This window comes from Octopus sinensis, linkage group LG15 (assembly GCF_006345805.1).
Source record: "Octopus sinensis linkage group LG15, ASM634580v1, whole genome shotgun sequence".
NCBI lineage: Eukaryota > Metazoa > Mollusca > Cephalopoda > Octopoda > Octopodidae > Octopus > Octopus sinensis.
Window position 1 is genome coordinate 38,521,915 of NC_043011.1, and position 21,499 is coordinate 38,543,413.

At 36.0% G+C, this 21,499-nt stretch overlaps 1 long non-coding RNA gene across 1 annotated transcript in view; it reads left to right on the forward strand.

Moving 5' to 3' along the window:
* The first annotated feature begins 3,542 nt into the window (after window positions 1-3,542).
* The window catches only part of LOC118766430, a 20,477-nt gene continuing 2,520 nt past the window's right edge, over window positions 3,543-21,499 (forward strand). Inside the window, exons 1-2 of the long non-coding RNA XR_005002362.1 lie at window positions 3,543-3,633; window positions 7,168-7,173. This is a non-coding gene — a long non-coding RNA (uncharacterized LOC118766430). The remainder of the gene's footprint in view (window positions 3,634-7,167; window positions 7,174-21,499) is intronic.

Consider the following 21,499-nt stretch of genomic DNA (forward strand, 5'->3'; position numbering starts at 1 on the left):
AGCTGAATAATATTGATGATATTACTCTTGGAGATGTTAATTTTGAAGATACAAAGAAGTGATACATTACGAGGTCGCTTTGACTTATAAGCAAATACCTGTGAAGTCGTTCTCAAATCACAAATCACCGTCTTTAATATTCTAGGTATAGATTATTCTAAAGAGACCTGCTAGATTCGGCTTTACATAGGGCTGTAACCATAACAGAAATATAACTAATTTCTGCAAACAAACAAACAAATAAAGGATCGCCTATATACATGTGTGAGCTGCTCGAAACAACAAACACATCTTTTTTTAACCATAAACATTATCTCGGAAAGTAACGTTACAAAAGTACGATGCGATGTAATGCCTTTGATCCATTGATCAACTCGAGCAAGACTGTCCCTTCCTATTTGACATCCAGATTCTATACTAAGAAATCAAACTCTCTCTTTACACCGTGTGTCAAGCCAATACATTTCTTGTGCAAGTTTTCTTGTCATCCTTCAATTTTACTCGTTTATTAGAGTTTGTTTGTTCATTTGAATTGAGCGTGTGTGTGTGTGTGTGCGCGCGGGCTTTAATAAATAATATATATAACAAGTAAGACTATTATAAAGAAAAAATGGAAGTGCATGGTTTAGTGGTTAAGTCATGATCGTAAGGTTGTGGTTTTGATTTCTAGACCGTGTGATGCACTGTGTGTTTGAGCAACACGTTTGATTTCAGGTTGCTCCAGTCAACGAAACTCGTAAACGTCTGTAATTCTGCGCCGGAGCGGCGTCCCGTTCGGGAAAGATTATAGACCCCTGAGTAACCTGGAAACTTGTCTCTATGCTCATTGCGGAGTAATGCAGACAATCCATTGTAAATAAAGTGTACGAATAAAAGATTGGTAAAGTAAACGTTGAAATAGAAATAATAACTAGAAATAAAGGGTGAGTCAAAAGTCGCCATAGATAAGAAGAATTTATCTTTTTATAAGAAACAGTTTATAAGAACAGTTTCTTTCTTTTTTTTTTATTTAACAGGCTCTGTATGGTTACCGTTATTTTGAATACTCATTGCAATACGTTTACCCCACTCATTGTGAACTCGTAATAACACATCTGGTGATATTTGTGCAAAGGAGTTGGTGATTCGTTCCTTCAAATAATTCATGTCTTTTATCTTTCCGCGATACACCATGCCTTTCAAATGCCCCCAGAGATAGAAATCAAAAGGGGTCAGATCAGGGAAGCTAGGGGATCTTATAAACTGTTTCCTATAAAAAAATTTTTTCCTGTGTACGGAGATTTTTGAATCACACTGTAGAAATAATACCTATTGACCAGACGCTCAGATCGTTTTCATGTAATTGAAACTTTATACACAATCAATGTGTCGAAGCTATATTGCTAAACCCCAGCCGAAAGTTCATAAATGCGGATGTGTTACAGGCAGCCTTTTGTTGTGAGTAACTGAAAGTTTTGTTAAAGGTATCATGACATGTGGATACTCAGTTAGATCTTGAATAAAATTTACAATTTATTTCAATCTTAAATTAGTACTGTTTATTGAAAGACGTCTAAACGATTGTCTGATTAATATCGTAGCAACTGGCATGCACCCCACAATCATAAGTGATCATCTTTCCAGAATTTCATTTCAGTATAAACTGTTTTTTATTACACAGAAATTATATAATCTTTTGTGCGATAAATAAAATAAAGATTTCACAAGTATTTCATGATTTCGTTCCAAGCTTTAGAGCTGTCTAAAATTACAAACATCGTCTTCCATATAATAACGTGATTATTGTCTAAAAGAACATCGTTAATTAATTAATTAATTAATTTCAATGAGATGAATGAGCCCTTTCATCAGGAAATAAAATTGAAATGTGAAAATCAAAACGCTGTTAGTGTTTTAGATACAACATTGACGAAACAGTGAAGAAGATAAACATTCATATACAATTCTTATATTAAAGATGTATGCACACACACACACACACACACACACATATATATATATATACAAACGAACACATATCTACACATGTATGTGTATGAACTAATATGTATACATATATATGTGTGTATGAACAATTATACATATATATATATATAAAACTGAGAATGTGTGTCCGTATGTCAGTGTGAATCCCTAAAACCTGAGAACTACACAACCAATTTCATTCAAATTTTACACATGCCTTACTTGGGGTCCATGTAGTGTAATGAGCAAAAGAATTTCTAACTTCCTGCCTAGGGCGAGCCCACAGCAATATCATATCTCCTCCACTATTTCCGTATTACGTGTTAAAAGTGAAACAAAAACATCTCATCCATTTTGCTAGACGAAGATCCGCTATGGTCTTATATGCTACACCACTGGTTTTCAATTCATATTAATCAAATTAATATTCAATTTCTCACCCTTATTATTTTAAATTTAAATTTAAACCCAGGACCATGTGTTTTAGAACGAAGTTTGTTACCACACAGCCACACGTGCACCTATGTATGTGTGTATGTCTGTGTGTGTGTGTGTATGTGTGTATAGCTGCATATGTATACATTTATTTCTACATGTATATGTGTAGATGTATATATAAATATAGATGTACATATAATATGTACACATATGTATTCACATATATACATGCATACATATATACACCCATACACACGAATACACACATACATATACATAGGTGCAGGTGTGGCTGTGTGATGACTAACTTCGTTTCAAAACACATAGGCCTGGGTTCAGTTTCACTGTATGGTGACTTTGCATGTGTCTTCTGCTATAGACTCAGACAAATCAAGGCCTTGTCAGTGGAATTTGTAGGCATAAACTGAAAGAAATCAATCGTATATATATGTATATATGTAATTCTGTGTGTGTATCTTTGTGTTTCTCCCTCATCACTGCCTCACAACTGGTGTTCGTTTATTTACATCCCCATAACTTACTGGTTCACAAGAAGAAACTTATAGAATAAGTACCAGGCTTATCAAAATTAAAAAAAAACCACTAGGCAGTATTTTTGTTTGCCCACACAATTTATCTTTGTGTGTGTGTGTGTACATACATAAATACATACATATATATATATATATATATATGGATTTCGTAGACAGAAACGTAAAGAAATCAATCGTATATATATGTATGTATATATTTAAGTATATGTTCTAGTATATATATATATATTTAAGTTTATGTGCTAGTATATATGTATATATATATATATGAGTCTGTATTGTATATATGTATATGTATATATGTATATATATATATATATAATATATATATATATATATATATATATATATATATATGCATGTTTTTCTAAAGTAACATTGTAAAATTTAGAAGTGTTGTAAAGAAAATCTGAGAAAGAAGAGGTGAAAAGGAAGAGTCACACAAATATTTCTACAAGACATAATTCTACATAATTATAAATATGTGTATGTAATATATTATTCTTCAAGAAGTATTGAATTAACAGTGTTTTGGTCAGCTAATATACACATGCGTGTGTGTGTGTGTATGTATGTAGGTAAGGCAGCGAGCTGGAAGTGTCGTTAGCACCCCAGGCAAAATGCAGAGTAGTATTTCGTCCGTCTTTACGTTCTGAGTTCAAATTCCACCGAGGTCGTACTTGGCTTTCAGCTTATAGGGGTTGATAGTATAAATACCAGTTGAGCACTAGGGTCGATGTAGTTGGACGTGCCTCTTTCGCGAAATTGCGCTCTTCGTACCAAAACTTGAAATCAATGTACATTTATGTATACATATATTTACTCATGTAGCTTTTGCACCAGCGTGTGCGCGTGTGTGTGAGTGTGTAAGAGAGAGAGAGACAGAAAGACAGACAGACAGACACCCAGAGAGACAGACAGACAGACAGAGCACGCACAAACGTGTTTCATTTTATTATCCCACTTAAATGAAGATGCCGAGATGGGAGTCTCTTTAGCACAACGCACCAAACGCTTAGCTGCCGCGTTTCTCCCGTTTCTTTACGTTTTACGTTCGAATCCAACCATGGTAGACTTCGCCTTTATTCTTTTCGGGTTGGACAAAGTAAAGCACCAATCATATAATGATATCGATGTAATCAACTTGCACCTTTTCTTTAAAACTTACGGTCTTGTGTCTCCCGTGGCAAGAATTATTAAATTGAAGTAATTTTAACGACATTTTAATAAAACAGACGCAATTCTGTAGGTACATATTTATAGCACTTTTTTTTTACTATGATGTTGCAGCCATTTGACTGCGACCATGCTGGGGCAACACTTTGAAGAATGTTTAGTATTTTTAAAGGCCTGATTACTCTATTTTATCGGTCTCATTTTTCCTGAGAGATAAACACACAAACACCAGTTGTGAAGCAGTTGCGGGAGAAAACACACATACACACACACACACACACACCACACACACACACACACACATATATATATATATATATCATATATATATACACATGCACACGTGTGTGTATATGTGACGGGCTTCTTTCAGTTTCGGTCTACCAAGTACACGCACAAGATGTATTAGATGAAACTTGCTCAAGATGCCCTGGAGTTGGACTGAACCCGAAACCATGTGGCTTGCAAACAAACTTCTAATCACACATTACGCCTATCTTCCTAATTTTAAATCGCATTCGACTTACTTTTTTTTTTGGGGGGGGGTTTAATGGAGTCTGTTCTTGGACAAGGTTTGTGATATGATATCTTGCTATGATTCCAGATGCTGTTAAAATTCTTATTGTTAAGACTGCCGCCTTTGTTAATTCTTGTCCTTCTTTCTTTTTTTTTTCACTTCTTCCTAGTGTCAGCATGAAAGTGAGAGAGTTGAACAATCATTCGATAAGTACTTATTTCAAATTTAACAGACTGGAGCACCTTGGTAGTCAATGCCGCGCTCAGTTACAAAACGCGACGTTTGGTCGAGGAATTGAAAGACCGTGACCACAATGCCACCGACATTACCATAAAGACACGCACGTACACAACACACACACACAAAAACACACACATATGTAGTAATGTAACTACACACGCGCTACTGACGATTTCTTTCCCTTCTTTGGACTTTTCTCTTTCTCCTCACCGACCAAGAGCTATGCTCGAAACTTCAAAACATCTCTGTACTTACTGAGTGTGAAACTAATACGTTCCTTGCGCATGTTCTCTCGTTGTTAATTTTATTATTTGTTTATTTGAATTGACTATATATATATATATTATATATATATATATATATATATATATATATATATATATATATGTATATATTCTTTTATTTGTTTCAGTCATTTGACTGCAGCCATGCTGGAGAACAGCCCTTAGTCGAGCAAATCGACTCCAGGACTTATACTTTCTAAGCCTAGTACTTATTCTATCGGTAACTTATCGTGAACCGCTAAGTTACAGGGACGTAGATACACCAGCGTCGGTTGTCAAGCGATGTTGGGGGGACAAACACAGACACACAAACACACAGACACTGACATACACACACACAGGCACCCGCACATGCACACACACACACACAAAAACACACACATATGTAGTAATGTAACTACACACGCGCTACTGACGATTTCTTTCCCTTCTTTGGACTTTTCTCTTTCTCCTCACCGACCAAGAGCTATGCTCGAAACTTCAAAACATCTCTGTACTTACTGAGTGTGAAACTAATACGTTCCTTGCGCATGTTCTCTCGTTGTTAATTTTATTATTTGTTTATTTGAATTGACTATATATATATATATATATATATATATATATATATATATATATATATATATATATGTATATATTCTTTTATTTGTTTCAGTCATTTGACTGCAGCCATGCTGGAGAACAGCCCTTAGTCGAGCAAATCGACTCCAGGACTTATACTTTCTAAGCCTAGTACTTATTCTATCGGTAACTTATCGTGAACCGCTAAGTTACAGGGACGTAGATACACCAGCGTCGGTTGTCAAGCGATGTTGGGGGGACAAACACAGACACACAAACACACAGACACTGACATACACACACACAGGCACCCGCACATGCACACACACACACATATATATATATATATATATATATGTGTGTGTGTGTGTGTGTGTGTGTATACACACGACAGACTTCTTTCAGTTTCCGTCTACCAAATCCATGCACAAGGCTTTGCTCAAGATGCCACGCTGTGGGACTGAACCTGGAACCATATGGCTGGTAAGCAAGCTACTTACAACACAGCCACCTCTGCGTCTTTTCGGAAAAAAATCGAAGGTTGCCGTTAGAACATCTTCTGTAGGTATGATAGGTGTTCTACCATTGCACGAAATCAATCCTTCCATTTTCGCTACCTATCTTAGAAACTTTAATCTTACCAGTGGGAATTATTAAGTTATTGACGTCTTAAGGGCTTATATACCTTCGAGTGAACGTAAAATAATTCGTTTTTGGGACAGTAGATCTCGAAGTACATAAAGCCATATCGACAATATACGTAACTGTATATATATGTGCTTGTATGTATATTTATATATAGGTATATTTATGTGTATGTATTTATGTGTGTGTGAGTCTATATTTATGTATACGTATGCATGTTTGTATGTAAGTGGTTTAACAGAAATAAATGTATATGAATAAAATTTCACCACTAAGTATAATGGTAGCCATATTTAACCTATTACTTCCTGTATTGAAAATATTTATATACCTTCGAGTTAACGTAAAATAATTCGTTTTTGGAACATTATATCTCGAAGTACATAAAGCTATATCGATAATATACATAGCTGTATATATGTGTGTGAGGTATATTAATATGTAGGTATATTCTTGTATATGTATATATGTGTGTGTGAGTCAATATTTATGTACACATATATGCATGTATGTATGTATGTAAGTGTTTTAACAGAAATAGATGTATATGAATGAAATTTCACTACTACGTATAATGGTAGCCATATTTAACCTATTACTTCCTGTATTGACAATATTATTTTATTGCAACACTCTTTAAAGCCAACTACATCAAATATTTAACGTAAATATATAGTTGTACATTTATATGTAGTCTTACCTCTAATGGAACTAATAATACCACAAGTATTTTGTTTATGATATGATTAGTCCACTCAAATATAAACAAGTTACTAGATTCAGCGAGGACTAAGTGACTGTGGTGCTGAAGTATTGAGACAGTGAGAGAGAGATAAAGAGTTATTAAAATTATTAGTGGTCTCTAAAGCTACTTTCCCCAATATCCAAGTTATTTCCGTAATAAATATTAAAAAATGACTCAGAAATAAAAGAAATAAGAGTTAAAGAGACCAAGCTCTAATATGGCCCATAAAAACTGATGAGCAAGTGAGTCTGAACTGGTGCATTGCACTCGTCAGTGACAAGGTCAAAGATGTGTAGTGAAACAGTTTAATACCTTATAGTATGCTTTCTTATCGCTAATGATTAACTTTTAATAAGTTTGTTGATTATCTGTGACATCGCTGACTGAACGGCCACTGAAATTCAATATATTGCAAATAATGAAATTTGGTTGTATGCAGCTACCGGATGTCTACCACTGAAGAGACGAAGCACGTCAAAATAACATGATCAACCTGTTTCAGCGTATTTCTTTAGCGATGCAGAGATCAATAAGGCGACGAGGCCGTAGGAGCGATAGCAAGCCAGAGAAAATGCATAGCAGTACTTCATCGGGCTTTATTTTCTAATGTCAGCTTTGCCTTTTAACTTTGCAGGGGTCGATAAATTAAGTACCAGTCAAAAAGAGGGGTCGATGCAATAAACTTTTCCCCTTACCCTCAAAATTGACGACCTTAGGCCAAAATTAGAAATAATTATTATTGATAGAGCAAAACCCTTTTGGTGAAGGAAGAGGAAGTGTTCCTCAAAACAAAGACCGGGTTCGAATGCATGACAGAGTGGACACTGCTAAAGGTCCTCCAGGTTTCTGATGGTAGGGGTCAAGCCGGGCCGTGGATTTAATCTACAGGGTGATTCAAAAGTATCCGGACATAGGAAAACAAAATTTATAAGAAACGGTTTATAAGATGCCCTAGATCCTCTGATCTGACTCCTCTTGATTTCTATCTCTGGGGGCAGTTGAAAGGCATGGCGTACCGCGGAAAGACAAAATACATAAATCATTTGAAGGAATGCATCACCAACTCATTTTCACAATTGTCACCAGATGTGCTATTACGAGTTCACCATGAGTGGGGTGAACGTATTGCTATGTGTATTTAAAAAAACGGTGACCATTTAGAACTTGGTAAATAAAGAAAAACTGTTCTTATAAACTGTTTCTTATAAAAAAAAAGATTAATGTTTCCTATGTATGGCGACTTTTGAATCACCCTGTACTATACAAGGGGATCGGGACATGATTTGAACTGAGAATGTTAAAAACAGGATCAAAATGTTATAAGTTATTCAACCCGATCTTTTATTCCTTCGTCGATAAACACGCAAGATTGATATTGCTTTATCGATCGCGAAAGGAGAAAAGCTGGATTAGAATTCAGGAGGTAGGAACAAATACAGTAAAGCATTTACATTCGTTGCTCTGCCGCTTGTAAATGTTTTCTCATGAAGACACAAGGCTTGAAATATTATGAGTGTAGTAGGAGCATTCAATGCCTTCTATTCCTGTATCAGAATGGTATTTTATATACAGAATGGTACTATATATCCTAAATGAGTATATATTTCTTTACTACCCACAAGGGGCTAAACATAGAGGGGACAAACAAGGACAGACAAACGGATTAAGTCGATTACATCGACCCCAGTGCGTAACTGGTACTTAATTTATCGACCCCAAAAGGATGAAAGGCGAAGTCGACCTCGGCGGAATTTGAACTCAGAACGTAACGGCAGACGAAATACGGTTACGCATTTCGTCCGGCGTGCTAACGTCTTTGCAAACTCGCCTACATGAGTATATGTTGTTTGTTTCCTCTTGAGCCAGTCCTATTTTCCCGGTTTCCTTGGCGTATAGGTTCCCCACCTGGACGAGACGCCGGTCCGTCGTAGGTGAGCTGCATATTGCAGGAAGAAAGAGTGAGAGAAAGTTGTAGCGAAAGAGTTAGCAGAGGTTCGCCATTACCTTCTGCCGGAGCCGCGTGGAGCTTAGGTGTTTTGCTCATAAACACACACATCGCCCGGTCTGAGATTCGAACCCGCGATCCCTCAACTGCGAGTCCGCTGCTCTGACCACTAGGCCATGTGCTTCCACTAACTGAATATAAGATAAATTTCTTCCTTAGTGGGATTTGAACTCATAACGTACAGCATTGAAACGAACATGGCAATAATTGTCTCCGACGACTGCACGATTCTACAAGCTCTCCACCTTGCTGCCTTTTTTCTCTCTCTCTCTCTCTCTCTCTCTCCTCCCTCTCTGCCAACTATTCTACAAGCTCTCCACCTTGTCGCCTTTTCTCTCTCTCTCTCTCTCTGCCAACTATAACTAATTTATAAATAAAATCTGTGAAGATGCGTATGATTTTACTGAAGTTTAACGTGTAACAATTAACGTTTCTGTTATCCAAATACCAGTGATGGAACAGAGATTCTTTGCAAGAGAAACCAGTTCCTTACTTACAGAACGAATTCAAATAATTACAACAGAAAGAAACATACCTGACTGTTTATCTGTGCTTCAAATTGGTGCTGTCTCTCTGTAAACATGTAATTGTTTTAGTTTCAATGCAACTGTTTCAGATAAAGTCACTAGTCAAGCAAGCACAACTAGAAACTATATCCAATTCTCCCCGCTTGTTCTGCCCTCTCTCACACCTGTATTTCTCACAACTTCCATGCATACACAGACACACGCATATACGTACATATAAGTCACTTTGTATTTTCTCTCTCTCTCTCTCTCTCTCTCTCTATCTGTCACTTACTCACACACACGTACACACAGACGTACACTCGCTTTACTTTTCACACATACATACAAACACAGATGCATATATCTGCCCCCTTCCCTCAGTTTCTTTCTCTGTATATACATATACACACATACATACGTATATGCAGCACCTATATGTGTGTATGTACGTACATATACTCGACTGATATTTATTTATATGAATGGTATCTGTGTGTATATATATATATATATATATATATACATATATATATAAATGTGTGTGTGTGTGTGTGTATGTGTGTATGTATACACAGATATGCATGTGTATATATACACAGCTATTCATGCATATGTATATATATATATATGCATGTGTGCGTATGTCTAAATATATGTATGCATACTTACATACGTACATTTACATACATACACACATAACCGTTTATGTGCGTTTTAAATCTCATACATGACACTTGAGCGATGCAAATTTTCTCAATCTGAACACACGATCTCCGATGATGTCACTTGCGAAGCACGTACAGTTCCAACATTGCTTTTCAAAGTTCCAACTTATAATCTGATCAACACAATACTCTGCTCACAAATAAACACATCATATCAAACAAAACACGAGAGAAATGGCAGACTATTGACTAAATTGTCTGACTCTATTTAATTTAGTCACTCCACTTTCTACAGTTTGAAATATATTAGGTTAATCTTTAGCTTTTAATCGTTCTTGATCTAGGGTCAACCTCCGTCAATCAGAGCTGGCGGCTCTTTATCTGGAGTGCTACTGAGTGTGTGCAATGTTTGTTAGTATGTAAGTGTGTGTTGTTTGTGTGTGTGTGTGTGTGTGTGTGTGTGTGTGGAAGACTGACAGTTATATATGCATGCGAGCCATCTACTTCCGTGCCACCAATATTTATCCAACGAAAAAGCCGCCTATTTAGGGTCAATATAGATGGCGTTGCAGGCATTGGTTTTGGAATACAGAAGGGCGAAATAGAACTCCGCAAGACATTTCATATGAGTTTTTACAATTCCGCCAATCTTTTCCCTGGATTGCTGGAATTGCTTTTTATTTATCGCGAAAGGATGGATGGAAAAGTTGACTTCGGTGGGATTTGAATTCAGTGTAGAAAGCCTCGGAAATTACCACGTCGTGTCAAAACCAACACACTAACCACTGTTCCTATTCACCACCATTTTCACCTCAATGTTGTGTATTCGTGTGGTGGTGGTGGTGGTGGTGGTGGTGGTTGCGGCGGTGGCGGTGGCGGTGGCGGCGGCGGTGGCTGCGGTGGCGGCGGCGGTGGCTGCGGTGGTCGGGGGGTCATGGCGGTGGTGGGGGTTCATGGCGGTGATGGTGGTGGTGGCAGTGGTGGCGATGGTGGCGGTGGTCGTCGTGCTGCATGTGCAAGTTCTAGTGCTGTGGTGATGCTGACGGTGCTGGTGGTGCTGGTGGTGCTGGTGCTGGTGCTAGAGCTCGTGGTGCTGGGCTGGTACTGCAGCTGCTGTTCGTGGTGCATGTGGTGGCGGTGGTGCTGCCGCTGGTGTTGATGACGCCACGTGGCTTCGGATCAAAATTAGTCGAACAAAAATATGATTAAATACCTCCCAACTAATCTTTATAAGTATATGACAAGCATCGTATCTTTGTGGCTGCTGTCGTTTAGCACCAGATCAGCCCTTAACCAGGAAGCCTATGACCAGAGATAGTGAACGTACGTGACTTAGTACATAGGGCATTTCGGTCACGATCGTAAAGTCGCTAGTTCGATTCCCAGCGGCGTGATGTGTCCTTCAGCAAGATTCTTTATTTCACGTTGCTCAAGACCACTCAACTAGCAAAACTGTATTTCAAAGGGCCAGCCTTGTCACATTCTGTGTCATGCTGAATCTCCCAGAGAACTACATTAAGAGTACGAATATCTGAGGAGTGTTCAGCGAATTGCACTTTTATTTCATGAACAGGCTGTTCCGTTGAACGGGTCAACCAGAACCTTCGTCGTCGTAACCGATGGAGTACCAATTTCAATTAAATATATTGCATTTGTGTAAGTAAATCGAATGTATCCAAGACATTATTCAACATTATTCAATGCATCGTCACCATTACCTTTCTTTGTAGATTGTAAAGATCATTTGGCTGCTGTTTCTTGCAAGTCAAGCTATCGCATAGAGGCTTAGTCTTCTAATTACTATTTTATACTTTAACACTTGTTTTACATATTACCCTGCGGTCGTACAGAGCCGATTTAAGGCAAAAGCATGGTTGATATGATGGGAGATTCGTCTGTTATTTCTAGCAAGTGTATACAGACCGTCTGGAACCTTCCTCCTCGTTGATTCATCATTATGATATCAGTTTAGTATTTTGAATCTCATGAGCTACACATTAATTGTAAAAACTGATACTCGCTATGCGTTAACATGTTTGTGTAATGCTAGTTTGAAAGTAAAACAAATATCTGCGTCTGGTTATAAAATATTAAATCTAATTTGTTAATTATTCTAATGGTCAATATAATACTTTCATTTCAAATTTTCTTTACAGCCTATTCTCTTGTTAAATACGAAACCTCATTACTAAGTTAATTAGAATTTTTGATAAGAGGAAATTTTAGATAAATTTTCAGCTTCTATCATGAGAACAACGAGCTAGAGTAAAGATTAGTGTATTATTAATTAGAAAGTGTCACTGACCGCATATTTATAGAACACAATTTTCCAATATCGTCAACATCTTAAATAACCAAAGTAGGGTTAATTAAATACGGTGATTAAGATATATTAGAAGTGAGCAAACGCTATTCGCATAGACGAACTGCACGAGTTTTCTTTTCGTTCAAAGTATAGCAAATGAATGAGATAATTTCAACATTTCGTCTATACTAATAAATGAGCGTTGCAGCGGTCTGTATCTATAAGGTAGGAGTCTACGGGCCAAAAGTTTGCTCGACATACCATTGGTATTCCACTCGTCTGCTCTGTATTATTGGACGTAATGCGTGACTTTAGGTGGAACTCATAAAGTGCTTAAGTATGCATCTCAAAGTTTTCGTTTACGTCTTATATTTTATAGAAGTGCACTACAGTGGCTAAGAGTTGTTTTGGTTCTTATTTCGAGCAACGCTGGTGCTGACTAGCAGCCTTATCATTACTGGTACTTTAAACTCTTCGGTTGCATATTTGTGGGATTAAAATCGTTTTTCTTTGGAATAGAAAATATGTCTATGTCTATTTCTTCTTTTCCTTATGTCGCAAATTCAGTTTAAATCAGTGTTTCTCAAAGTGGAGGCCTATGGAACGGTCGGACAAAATGTTTTGAGAAAATTTGGTTTAAATGTTTGACAACTCAGCAGGGGTGGACGGTTTGCTCGTGTATATATATGTGTGTGTGTGTATCTATGTATATGTATGTATATATAAATAGGTGTGTGTATTTTTCCCTTGTTAACAATTAACATGGAAAAAAATAGGTAAATTGTTACAAGGATAGCAAAAAATCACACAAGTAAAAAGGGTGTAACACCTTGTTTTTAAAGGTAGAAACTCTGGGTTTACGTGAAATATTTTGTATAACATATATATATATATATATATAAATGGAGTTAAACGCAGGTGTTATTCAAATTCTTTTAATTCTGACACATATTTCGAATATATCACTGGTATTATATCAAAGGAATAAAATGGTGTAAAGCAATGTAATCTTCTGAAGAGACGATTTGAAGTAAAAGGATTTGAATAACACCTGTGTTTAACTCCATTTATATGTATATATATATATATTTCCCCGTCACTTAGCGGTTCGGCAAAAAGAGGCCGATAGAATAAGTACTGGGCTTACAAAGAATAAGTCCCGGGGTCGATTTGCTCGACTAAAAGGCGGTGCTCCAGCATGGCCGCAGTCAAATGACTGAATCGAGTTAAAGAGTATATATATATATATATATATATATATATGCGTTTGTGCGCATCTTTCGAGCGGTAGCCTACTAAGCTAATAAGGCCCAGACATCTATTTCTTCACTGTTACCACACTAGAATGCCTTGCTTTACAAGATATGGGTGAATTTCAGTGGAATACTTCGAGTGCATAAGCATGCATTTCAAAGTTTTTATGGATGTATGGTGCAGATATTTGCTTTGCAACAACATGGTTCCGGGTTCAGTCTCACTACATGGCACCTTGAGTAAGTTTACGTGACTGGTACTTATTTAATCGACCCCGAAAGGATGAAAGGCAAAGTCGACCTTGGTCGAATTTGAACTCAGAACGTAGCGACAGACGAAATACCGCTTTGCATTTCGCCAGCGTGCTAACATTTCAGCCAGCTCACCGCCTTATAGATTGAAACCATTGAAATAACGTTGTGGAGCAATTCTGCTAAATAATTTATTAGTATTCGTATTACTAAATATATTTTACAGCCGTAAATATTTTCGCAGAAGGGTTAAAAAATTTTCTGACTTTCATAAAATTACTAAAGTTTATTTTTAATGAAAAAAAAATAATGAATTTGGAATAAAAATATAATTTTTTGGCAGAAAACAAACAAATAACTGTATTTATTATTAAAATGATTATCACATTGAGAAATATATCTACTTATTCTTTTTGTTGGTTTATTGCATGCCTCTTTTGAAAAAAAAACCTATAATTTTATTTTAATACAAGCACGAAAAACAGTTGATATATTATAAAAATCCCATATACTATTTTAGATAAATAAATGCGGAAAATGAGAAAGAAAGCAAAAATGTTGGAGTAAAATTAATCTAAGAAAACAATCATTAATCCAAAACAGAATGATCAAAAGAGATGCATTTTTCTTCCATTAAAAGCATTATGTCTCTCTATGTGTATGCAATATCTGTGAGTGTATGCATATATATATATATATATATAGAGAGAGAGAGAGAGGAGGGAGTGAGATAGATAGACAGATAGATGCAGGTATGTATATAATACATACGCACATAACCACACATGTATATACGTAAATAAGATCACACACAAACCTTGCCTTCCAACGTATTTCTAGATATACATGCATACATACACGCACACATACTTGTATATATATACATGCTTACATACATACATACTTATAATACATACATACATACTTATAATACATACATACATACATACATTCGTTGATTTCCATATCTGAGAACCTTCAGTTGCCAGGGTGTCGTGTGAGTTAACATGAAACAAATTTTATTAAACATGCAATTGCACAGTTTGAATTTTCAGAGATTAAAAAAAAGGACCAAGGAAATAGAAACACGTATACGAAAGCATGTGAAGAATATAGATAGAATTTGGAATTCTCTAAGGAAATCTGCACTTCTCTATTCCATTATGAACTCAAACAGCTGTTATTTCCATTTAATCAATACACCTTGAAACACAAAGTGCCCACTTATATCTGAACACTACTTGCTTTTTTATATACAAACAACTTAATTTCTACGATAGAAAAGAAGTGCGTTTTGTTCAAATTGAATTTACCTGGTTTAGTTTAATACTTTACGATTTGTAGCGATTTAAAATGCTCTTCAAATTACACAATGGGCAGCCGTTTTCTCGCTTGTATTATATAATAAAGTTCTCAATTAAGAAATTAAAGCGTCTAACAGCGTTAGTGATATGATTTTATAAGATCTGCTAACCCACTTAAAGCGTATTTTTGAGTTGTCAAACTTAAGATATATACTTTCTAAGTTTTCTTCTTAGACACAAAGATTTGCGATTATTTCAAGAGTGAAGGAAATCATATTCAGCTCGGTTGATTTAACAACAACAACAACAGCAATAATAATAATAATAATAATAATAATAATAATAATAATAATAATAATAATGGCTTAAGTTTTTGCCTCAAGGGCAGTCAGTTTGGGGGAGGGGATGAGTCGATTACATCGGCCCCATTGTTTCACTGGTACTCAATTTGTCGACCCCGAAAAGGGATGAAAGGCAAAGTCGACCTCGGCGGAAACTGAACTCAGAACGTAACCACAGCGATTTAAGAAGAAGAAGTAGAAGAAGAAGAAGAAGAAGAAGAAGAAGAAGAAGGAGAAAAGAAGAAGGAGAAAAAGAAGAAGAAAAAGAAGAAGAAGAAAAAGAAGAAGAAGAAAAAGAAGAAGAAGAAGAGGAAGAAGAATGGTGATGATGGTGAGGGAAAGCAGGGTGATGACGATGATGATCATTTTCATCGTTGTCGTCATCGTCGTCACTATTTCTTTTCTTCAGCACAGGTGTGCCAATAATATTAATATAGCTGACAAATATAAGACCAAAACAAAACTGCACTTAACAAAAGGTAACGTTGTGTTTGATATTGTAGTGGCAGAGAGTAATAATGTTTATAACAAATATAGACACAGAAATTAGATAATCAGATCAGAACCACGAACAGAAATATTTTAACACAGATGGAAGTGATAGCACACAAGACATAAATGAAGGAAAAATTAGGATGAATTAAGAAAAGAGCATTCTGTGAAGTGAAAACACGCAACCAACTGATTAGACTTTTAGTCGATCGTTTGTATGGCGCTGAGTTTCGATCCTCGGACAGGGTACTGTGTTTGCAACCTTGAGCAAGCCAATTTGATTTATGTTGCTCCAGCCAGATCAGGCGATTATTTTTCGCTCTTTATTAATATTGTTACCGTGAATTTTTCTTTTTGACTCTGATGGAGCATGCGCCGGTATTTGGTTTTGTGCAAATTTCGTCCCTCCTTTAAAAGTAAGTATCCATGCGAATAAGGCGGTAATCTTGTAGAAACTTTAGCACGCCAGGCGAAATGCGTAGCTGTATTTCGTCTGCTGTTACGTTCTGAGTTCAAATTCCGCTGAGGTCGACTTTGCTTTTCATCCTTTCGGGGTCGATAAATTAAGTACCAGTTACGCACTGGGGTCGATGTTAATCAGTTTGTCTCTCCTTGTTTGGCCCCTCTGTGTTTAGCCCCTTGTGGGTAGTAAAGAAATAGATATTTCGTCTAATGCTATGTTCAGAGTTCAAATTCCGCCTATGGTCGACTTTGCCTTTCATCCTTTCGGGGTCGATAAATCAAGTACCAGTTATGCACTGGGGTCGATGTTATCGGCTTAATCCCTTTGTCTGTCCTTGTTTGTTCACTCTATGTTTGGCCCTTGTGGGTAGTAAAGACATAGGTATCCATGCGAATAATCATCTTCAATGATTTTTAGAATTTAGTGTGTGCAAAACTATTTCTTCTTTTGTGATTTTATTGTAAAACATGTGCGCATGTATGAGGACAAAGCTTAGAGGGACCTCTGGCGGGGAGGACATTTGAGGAAATCTTCAGCACCTTGTTTTATGGATTCTGAAGCGTTAAAAGACAATCCATCTCGGCGAGATTCCAAGAAATAAGACAAAAAGTGATGTGAGGATATATGTGTGACCTTCCTGGAAGTTTCCTTTTTTTATTATTTGTTTTACTTTTCGTTTGGAGGTTTTGAGTAGTCTTTATTCTCTCAACTACCAAAATTTCTGCTCCGTATCAGTGCACAAAGCGGCACCAAATCTATATTAAATATGTCTTAAACTTATTGCTGTAAATTATTACATACATACATACATACATACATTATATGTGTGGTAAGTAGCTCGCTTATCAACCACATGGTTCCGGGTTCAGTCCCACTGCGTGGCACCTTGGGCAAGTGTCTTCTACTATAGCCTCGGGCCGACCAAAATCTTGTGAGTAGATTTGGTAGACGGAAACTGAAAGAAGCCCGTCGTATATATATGTATATATATATATATATATGCGTGTGTGTGTTTGTGTGTGTGTGTTTGTGTGTGTGTGTTTGTCCCCATGGCATTGCTTGTGTGTTTATGTCCCCGTTACTTAGCGGATCGGCAAAAGCGACAGATAGAATAAGTACTGGGCTTACAAAAGAATAAGTCCGGGGTCGAGTTGCTCGATTAAAGGCGGTGCTCCAGCATGGCCGCAGTCAAATGACTGAAACAAGTAAAAGAGTAAAAGATACATATATATATATATATTATATATATATATATATATATATATATATATATATACACATATAAACATATATATGAGTGTGTGTGTGTATATATAAAGATATCTAGATACATATAAACATACATACATGTGTGTATGTATGTTTGTATATATATTCATATATATATACATATATATGAATATATATGTAATTCGCGCACACACACAAAGACACACACACACCACACATATATATATATATATATATATATATATATATATATATAATTGTCCACCTATAAAAGAGAGTTAAGTTCTAGACTTACAAAGCTGTTGATAATGCACTATCATTTTTTAAACATATTTCAATATATTTTCTCTACACAGGAAATCTGATTGACACATATTTATGAAAAAGTTGATAAAAAGCTGCAGGCACTGTACAGCGCTGAATGCACCAGCAGATTATTCAGTGTGTATTATTTTATGCAACACCTGCAACTCTTTAAACTACATTTTATAGAACCAAAACCATTTATATACAGAAAACTTTGAATAGTGGCAGAAATTCTTTAATCTATTGAATGCTATAGTTTGAATTCTTTACCAATTATGTTATCATAGACCAGATTTCTGCAGCGATTGAATCTAATATATAATGCAAATTACATCTACTGCTGCTAATGTAATGTTATAAAGTTGCATATTTCTCGAGTATGGTCTTTGGATAATAGTTTCACAGCGCTGTCTTGTGTGTTAGTTGAAATAATGCGCTTCCTATGATGTCAACACAGTCTTGGCAGATATCGTGTTGTCTGCAGCGTTTTAGCTTTGTTTCAGTCACCAAAAGCCGTGTTTACAATTTGCGATTCTTGTGAAAATATACTACTTCAATAAACCAACAAAGCCAGCGGGGTGGGTATGTCTAGCATGTCTCTCTTATGAAAGCCCACATTCTAACAACATTGTGTCGTTCCAGACAGGATAATTTTAATGGTCTTCAATAATTTCCAGTCTCCAACGAAAAACACATAGTGAATATTCTTCTGCATAAACAGAGAAAGTAAATATAATTAATGGATATGTCTACAGTAGGGTATTATCTCGACTGAGTACTGTGATTAGAATTGCCAACATGTTCTCATGACAGTCACGGAAATATTTTTTTTTAATCTGACAAAAGCCAGAGAATCTATTGTTTGGGAAATAAATTTGTTGCGCTACACTTTTATTCCTGAAAGAAATATTTGAAAAAGCCAAAAGGTTTATGAGTAATGATAGTGACTTTATACATTAGAACTTTCTTTAGGTAAATGTACACATGAATGTTTTGATAACAAGAATAATGGCAAATGCACTATTTCAGAAAATCGCTGATACAATTTGTCTGCAACAATAGACTTATTCTTCGAGTTTCTTATCAGAAAATTCCCATTGTATATAGTGTATCTGTTGAATTCTATCATTGATAAAAAAAAAGTGTTTTAAAAACATTGTCTGTCATTATAGATATCATAACAAAGTAATGTTTCCGTACATTTTAATGTATATGCCGATAATATCATAATTAAACAATACATGCGTATAAGAAAATGTCGTAGGTGTTATCAAACATTGATTTTAACATAGACAATATCTTACTCTAATGCTGAAAGTGTATGCCCCAGAGGATGGACACTTATTTGTCATTACATTGGTGGTCGTTGCATTCAAGGAGGTTTACTTATGTACTACTAGTGCTTTTGTCCTTCCATACTGCTAACACTAATAATTCTAAACATTGACCGTATCAATACTTCATATGTATTACTCTTTTACTCTTTTACTTGTTTCAGTCATTTGACTGCGGCCATGCTGGAGCACCGCCTTATTCTATCGGTCTCTTTTGCCGAACCGCTAAGTGTATTGTTTATGAATGATATTGTTTCGGGGAACTAATTCTTTCATTCTAAGTTTGATCCTATTTCATTCATATTCATATTCTGTTACTTACGAATAATGCCCTTTGGGAGGGAAAGAAATATCACAACTTCTAATTTTCCCTCCTTGCTAGTTATAAGGAGGATTTTACTACTTTCTTTTCTGTAAATGCACCAGTTGAAAGATTGAGAGGGTGCTCAAATATAATTTAGCTGACATTTCAAGTTCATTAGACTGTTACAGCTCATGTGTAGATCATGAGCTGTATCAATGTTCGTAAGACAAGCTTTGATCAGCAGAGGAGGCATTCTAGGCATTCCGGATCTGAGGAGAAACATTTTGAACAGAATGTAAATTTAAAACGGAGACTGGATGTGAACAGTCATAGTGAAAGTGAGATTTTAAAGTGCATACATATATACATGCATGCATACATACACACACGTACACACACAAACATACACACACACACACATATATATATATATACAGGGTTATTCTATTATAGAGACACACAGACACATATACACACAAACAGACACAAACAGATAGAGAGAGAGAGTGATAGATAGATAGATAGATAGATAGATAGATAGATAGATAGATAGATAGATAGATAGATAGATAGATAGATAGACAGGTAGATAGACAGATATATAGATAGAGAGAGATATATACAATAAACACTTGATACATCATGCCATTCTGTACAATACAGTCCAATGAAGTTATTGGGGGGAATAAGTAGGGAAAAGAAAGAAAACAATAAAAAATACTAACAATGTTACGGTAATAACTACTAACACATTTATCGTAATAAAAAATATAAAGATCGCAACAGAACAAACTAAACAACTCATACAGATTGACACACCACGACAGAATCCACAGATCTACAGCTTCTGAGCCACCAATGTAGAGAAATTTCTTATTTTTTCAGCAGGCTGGCTATTCACCCGGAAAATTGTACCATCAAATAGCGTCAAAAAGAACATGGAAGAGAAATGTGTAGTTGTGAAGAAAAGCTGCAGGTAACGAGGGAAATTATTTAAGATAGAAAGAAGAAAATAGAAAAATGCGTTAGCATGAAGTGGATTGGTACTGAAAAAGCATTTGATTGCAAAAGATATTCATAAATATTGGAGGTATATGAAAGAACAAAAGAGCAGAAATGTTTAGACAAAGCATTTATTTTGTCATCCGAAAACGAAAAGTAACAGGGCTGTTTGTGTAAGACGCTTGCTTTGCAAATATATGGTTTCGTTTCATTTTCACTACGCTGCACTGTGGGTAAATGTGTCCTAATACAGCCCCCGGGTCGGCTAATGCATTCTGGGTTAATCTGAGAAACTAAAATCGTATGGAAGTTAAAGTGCTTTGTGTTATTTCTTCCTGGTCATTGCTTTCTAATTTCAAATTCCGATGAGGTCATCTTTACATTTTATTCCTCATTCCGGTGTCGATAAGATTAAGTAGCAATCAAGGAGAGTAACCTCGCTTCTGTCGCCGTCTAAATCCTAATACCAAATTTTGGTACTTGTACTTATGACACTAGCTGAGGGATGGAGATGCGAAAAATCATTAAAGTGGCGGGGGAAAGGCTTTACGGTATGTCTTTCGGTTCTATATTTCTGAGCTAAAATCGTAGCAGTCAGTAATCCTGAGG